Source organism: Centrocercus urophasianus, unplaced genomic scaffold, assembly GCF_019232065.1.
Source record: "Centrocercus urophasianus isolate 14NV4802_14NV808 unplaced genomic scaffold, USGS_Curo_1.0 seq_30, whole genome shotgun sequence".
Taxonomy (NCBI): Eukaryota; Metazoa; Chordata; class Aves; order Galliformes; family Phasianidae; genus Centrocercus; species Centrocercus urophasianus.
The window spans coordinates 12,132,984-12,139,403 of record NW_024884867.1 but is presented as its reverse complement, the minus strand read 5'-3'; positions in this window follow the sequence as shown (position 1 = coordinate 12,139,403).

Sequence of the window (6,420 nt, the reverse complement as noted above, 5' to 3'; positions counted from 1 at the left end):
TTTGTCTTATGTTGTTCTTGCATGTCATTGCCAGCTCAGCGTGAGAGTCCAGGTGAATAAGCAGTGGGACTTACATCCACGTGGGGTTCTTTTATGCGAATCCAGAAGAAATGGAAAAAAGAGTGAATCTTAGAAAATTGTTTGGTCCTGGATTTTTAACAGAGGGGTAATTTCTAGAGTGATAGCAAGGAGTCTTCATTGCATAAGACATTAATTTCTGTGCTCTTCTGTGGAAAGAGGGGGAAAAACCTAACTCTGAAACACTTTTGTTACAGTGTATTACTGGAAATACTGACTGAAGCACAAAGTACCAGGCATTTTCTATTTGCTTTAAGGAGGAAAGCTCAGTAAATGAAGTCAGCAAATTCAGGTGTTGGTTTTTTCGTCTGTAACTAGTTTACTGGTTATAGTCCTAATTAGTCAGTTAATGAAGGAGGAAAGTTATGCGCTGCTTTCACATCTCTGGTTACACGCTGTTAGAGAGAGAGCGCTGATGAAGTGTAATATGCAATTTCATTTAAATTTGATAAATGTACCTGTGCACTTGATCTGCATGTGCTGATCCCTCACGCTTCTGCTGCACAGAGTAGCTTCAGTTTTGATTCGGGGATTAATACTAGTGAAGATCCTTCATGTTCTGCAGAACAAGATGCTTCTGTTGTTTTGTGATATTCTTCGAAGGAGGTAAGAGTGTTCTTCTGTTAATCTTACAGTACTGAAGGAGAAGAGGCATTTTGGAGATGAAACAAGCTTTTAGTGTTTTGTATTAGAAGCAAACTTTTCTGTAAGGTTCACTGGTATTCCTGACTAATTGTTATTGAAGTAATAAAGGATAATTACTTAAAAAAAAAAAAAAAAAAAAAAATCAGAGCTGTTTAAACAAGCTGCCCTTTCCTTTAATACAGAGAGGGGCTTTTCCTTTGAAGTTGGTTTATGAGAAACTACAAAAAAGCAGTAGCACTTACAAAATGAAGAAATAAATTTGGCAATGAGTTCTTTAGTTCCCTTTAACAGAGAGCTAAACACTTATACCTAAACCACTTTTAGTTTAGTTTAGTGTTTGCTGGCGTGCTTGTGGAATACTGGTTTAGCTGAGGAAAGGTAGGTCTGTGTGGCTCATCTTGGTCTGTGTGCCACTTTATTTGTTTCAGTTCCCACTGCAGAAGTTGTGCTGACAGACTCTTGAATAAGCCTGGTTGAAGCACATCTTAGGAAGTCTATTACCATCGCCATACAGAAGTTATGAGTTGATGTAAGAAATGCAAAGGCTTGTAGTTGTGAAAAATGATAGCTTGTGCAATTGCAAATGTGCATTTCTTTTTATGTAACTTCTAGGTTTATAAGACCTTAATTAGTAATGTTTAATGCCATATTGTGTGTTTTTAAACTGAATTACTATGATTTCAAAATCTCAGGTGTTTTTATTTCCTCTGATTGCTTACAATTCAGCTGTCCAATGCACCTTCCACAGCTGACTGGAGACTTAATCTCTGCTTTTTTATTGGGTTTTTTAGTTGCTTCTTTTTCATATGACTTTAATAATCTGACAAAAGGTGTTGAGACTTAGAGGAACATATGAAACGCTCCAACATGTAGATATGAAGATCTTAAATGTTGTTTTGCTGCTTTTGTTTTTTAAAGGTGGTAATCTAGATTTTGTAGTACCTCTTTCCGAATTCTCTATGCACTTAAATGTTAAATAAAACCTTTTTGTTCATTTTGCTTCTGTTGATAGTGAAATAGAGTTCTATTGAGCGATGGACAGATGCGTTCCGACTTCTTGCTTATTGTGCTATTACAGGTACTCTATGAGAAGGAGGCGTGCCAGCATTGCCCTGATAGACTAGAAAGGCTTTTGGGAAAATCATTAGTGGGATCTTTATTTGTAGTTGTTCTCAGTGAGAATAGTTGTTGAAGGAAATCTGCTGTAAACTCTCTGCTTTGAAAAATCTGCCAAATACTGCGTTTATTTAACATTGAATTAGATACGTTGTATATATGTGTCTGTATGAAATGATACAAACTTAATATACCTTTGGAATTCTTTTTGAGGAACACTTGTTTGAGTGCAAGCACTTTTAGCGTCTGTTTCTTGAGTCTTTTTGAAACTTTGTGTAACTGCTTAGCATACCAACTGAGCACTTGTCATTTACTTCGTCTTTTCAGTATGAATAAGAAGTGCCGACTGCTTCGTCCTTAGGAAGCAGCGCGTTAGATTATATGAAAACTTGGGTGGCAAGCAGGGCGGTTGTGAGAAGAACAGAAAGGCGCAAGTCGGGGAGAGTCTCTCCCGTTAACTCAGCTCCAGCCCGAAAGCCCTGCTGGAACCGGGTCCGCAGCGGCCGCTAGTGAGCGCTGCTGCCCGCCGGCTCCCGGCCGGCTGCGGTGGATCGTGGCTGGGCTCCTCGGCGGGTTTGGGCTCGGAGGAGGAATGAGTGCCAGCCGGCTGCCCCGCCACGGCTCGCTTTAGCTGCTCCCTGCCGTGTCCGGTGCTACTATTATTTCGAAGGGAAACAAAGCGTTAGCGTGGGCTGTAGTGGTGCTTTAGGCGGTTCGCTATCTTTCTGCGGGATCCATAAAGCTCTGCCAAGGTTGAAGTGTGTTTGTTTAAGGCAATTAGCTGTATATTAAAAGTAGGTACGGATTTCCGTTTCAGTAGGAGGGTATGAAGGACGCAAAAGGATTATTAACGGGAGGAGGAAAGAGTTCCCCGCCTGTATACGGCAATCCCATTGCGTTTTCCTAGGTCTCGAAAGCAAAAGCTAAAAATAAAACGACCTGTTTCTAGCTGGTGCAAGATGTATTTCACATAAGTGATAATATTACATGAATGCATCTTGGCCCCGGCGTAATTGCCTGGCTTCCCTCGGCTACTGCCTGGATCGCTTCCCTTGGAGGATCCTGTGTAATCCGGATGAAAGCCGGGCTGTTCTCTTACCGAGCCGGTATCGGTCTGCGAGCCGCTGGGACGTGATCTCCCTGCCGTCCTGTGGGGGTCCTACGTCCTTCCCTGCCGGCGCGGCTGTTGTTGCGGGCTTTGCTCGTTTGCCAAGAGGGTATAGTTCTTCCGTAAGCCTACCTGGAAGCGGTTCCTCAGCATCGACTGCCCGCTAAGGTTCCTTGATGTGTAGCGAAAAGATGCTCTTGGTGAGGAGCCTTCCGCGATGCCGTGAAGCAGAGTTTGCAGCCTGCTCCTGCTGACAGCGCTCTTCGGGTAATGGCCGGACGCTTCCTCCCAGCCCCGCTCGCCCGTACCCGAAGCTGTCCTTAGACCCTGTTCCACCGGGCACTGATGACGTCTCTTTATGCATCCTCGCCCTCCGCAGCGGGGCGTGGAGGGCAGTGGGGAGGTGTCACCTCTGCCTCCCGCGCGCAACCACGAGTGCTGCCGGCACGGTGCCACTGTCCACGACAGATTTCTGGCAGCAGCCTCCCTGAGACGGGGCACACAGGAGCCCCCAGGCACCCTGAAAGCTTGTCTTGCACCTAAAGGCATCAGGAGGGCTCCTTGCTCATGGATGTTCTGTCTGTGCTGCTCTACTAAACAGAGGGCTTGAGAGAGGGTTTCCAGCCTTCCCCGTCTCCTGGCACTGTGGCAGAAGCACAGTATCATAGCACCCTTCTAGCAGTTCCAAACTGGTGCAGCACGATAGCTGATTTAGATGCAGAAGGCACGTGGGGTGCGATGTGATAACTGTATGGGCACTTGTAGGCATAGGCGCAACGGGTGCGTGCCGCAGGTCTCCCGGGACGTGTGTGCTCCTTAGGGAGCTAATTCTTAGCTGGGAGATAACCTCCTCCTTTCCTATCTAAGAAGGAGCAGGTAATTGTGGCTTTGAAATTGGCTGTTAAAAGAGATACTCTCCTCCAAGAGAGCTGTGGAAAGAAGAAAAGCCTAAGCCTCTCCGAGACTTTCAGCTTCCAGTCTCTTCTCTTCCCCCGGGTTTTAACGCTTCCCTACCGTGCCTCCCGAAAGCGAGCGCCGCCTGCATGCTGTCCCCGCAGCTCTGCAGGGCAGTGGCTGTTGTCCTGCGGGGACAGGGGAACGAAGGAGGAGGATTTCTGCCCGGTGGGAGCCAGGCGGGCAGAGGCTGCGTGGGACCGAGCGGCCGCCGGGAAGCGCGTGGAGGAGGCGCGCCGTGCGAACTGGGCAGGACGGAGGACGGCTCGGCGCTCCCAGCCCCTCCTCGCTCCTCCTTGCCCGCAGCAGCCCCCCCCCCTCCGCTGCTGAGTCCAGCGGCAAAGCGCCGGAGTGGAGCTTCCTTCCAACGGCTTCGTGCCACGGCGCTAGGCTGCCGCGGGTGTCATGTGGGACACTGCATTAAAAGGTATTTCTGAAGGCAAAATAATGATGCGGATCGATTGCTTTCTTTCCGGGCTGTTTTTGCACTCTTCTCCATAGGAAAGCTGCCTGGTCTAGATTATTCTTGAAGGAAAAGCACCATGACACTAGATTGTATTTTATTCTATCTAGTGCCTTAACAAATGGAAGGAAAATGATTATCTGTTTTTCAGTCTGAGACACTGAGTTCATAGTGGAAGAAAAAAAAAAAAAAACTGTTCTAAAAAAGTGTTAGCTACAGTCGAGAGATCTTTAGTAGAGGAAGTGTGCATAAGTGGTCAGACTAGGTGACTAGGGCAGAAGTGAGTGATCCAAAGCGACGTGTTTGTACCTCTTTTTCCCACCTGGAATTACAGATTTTCTTTGCCTTGCCCTTAAGTTCTATGCTGTGATTCAGGCCGGGCACAGAAAGGGTGGGCTGCCTGGCCAAACACCTGGCCTCACGCAGTATCCTTGCACCCTAGGCCTACTCAAAGCACTTTAAAATGATGACAGCCATGCTTTCCCTCGAAGACAGCAGCTCCCAATGGCCCTGGCCCAGCTGCTGGTGGGATCTGCAGCCGAAGGGGAGGGCTGCATGTCTTACCTGGAGTGTGGGCTGGCAGGAATCCCCCACCCGTCTTCTTCCAGGACTGACCTGCTCAGTCTGGGAGCCTCCTAGGGCTTTGCAGAAAGTAGTGGTGGGATCTCACGGCGGTACAGGTGGAGCTATAGTGGGCTCCCTCTGTGCTGATCTCACGGGATGTTCGGTGGGTTTAAGAGTCACTGGAGCAGAGCCAGAGAAGGATGCCCTTGGATTTTAGGGATATTCTAAGCAGAAATGGTCAGAAGTGTATGAGTGGCTAGGCTGAGCAATCCTTACTGAGCAGCCTCTCCTGCTGAGGTCCTCTTCTCTTTCTCCATCTATTTTATCGCATGCCCGTGAGTTAATCAGAATGTTCTGAGGATTAGTTTCAGTCGGTGTCCACTTTACGCCACCCTTAGCCTTTCACCCCTACCAGGGCCGCCGGACGTTTTCGGCACCCTCCCACAGACGCCTGGCGGTGCTGGGCGGAGAGCACCTTCCTGCGGTGGGGGAAGGCAGCCCGAGGCTCCCTCTGATTCGGCCAGTGAAGCTCGGCCGCCTTCCCCCGGGACGGAGCCGCGCCGACAAAACGGCGGGGCCGGCGGTCAGCGGTATCCTTTCAAGAGCCACGCGAAGGAGGTCCCTCCGAAATCCCCGAGCAGTCGGTTTGCGGGGCCCGGTTTCCCTCGATGGCAGCTGTCGGGCTCGGGCGGCTTGCGATGCGCTGTTCCGCACCGAGACCGTTCTTACCGGCAGCGGTAACGCGGCTCGGCTCCGCCCGGTCCAGCCGCTCGCGAGCCGCCCGTGCCGGCGGAGCCCGGGCAGAGCTGCCCTTTTCCCGCGGCGACGCGCTGCCCCAGGCAGGCACAGGCAGCTTCTCGTGCCGGCTGGAGCCCGCTGGCTGTAACCCGCGTGTGAAGTGTGCTCTTGCTCTGCTGCCATTGCGCTGGTCGAGGCTTTAAAGCGTCACCACGTTCTCTCCCTCGCACAGGATGCAAATGCAAAAAAGTGAGGCTTCACTTTTCCCGATTTAAATATTATTCCCCCCTCTCCGTCCCAACTGAAAAGCTCTTTTGCTTTTTCAGTGTCTTTGTACTAGCTTGGTGGATTTTCTTGGTTGTATTGATTTGATTCGTCGTTCTGTTGTAAGTGTTCACCTCACAATAGGAATAGTGGGGGAGGATGTTTGTATGTGAAGAGGGAAAGGAGACGGAATTGATTTTGATCAGAGAATGTGGCCAAAGACTGAACAGGGAAATGGCAGAACTGCTCTTCAGCTTGCTCCAAACGCTACTATGAATGCCCCCAAATGAGTCACTTAGTGCTGAGGGCTATGGGGCTGGCCGTGAAGAATCTTTCATGTTGCTAGTGATCAGCGTCTGTAACAGCTCGCACATGGAAGTGGCCTCCTGTACCTTTCTGGCACTGTTGATAGATCTGCGTTTTCTTCAGCTCTGAAGGGGTTTTTTCCTTCTTTCCTTCTTTCCTTCTTTCCTTCTTTCCTTCTTTCCTT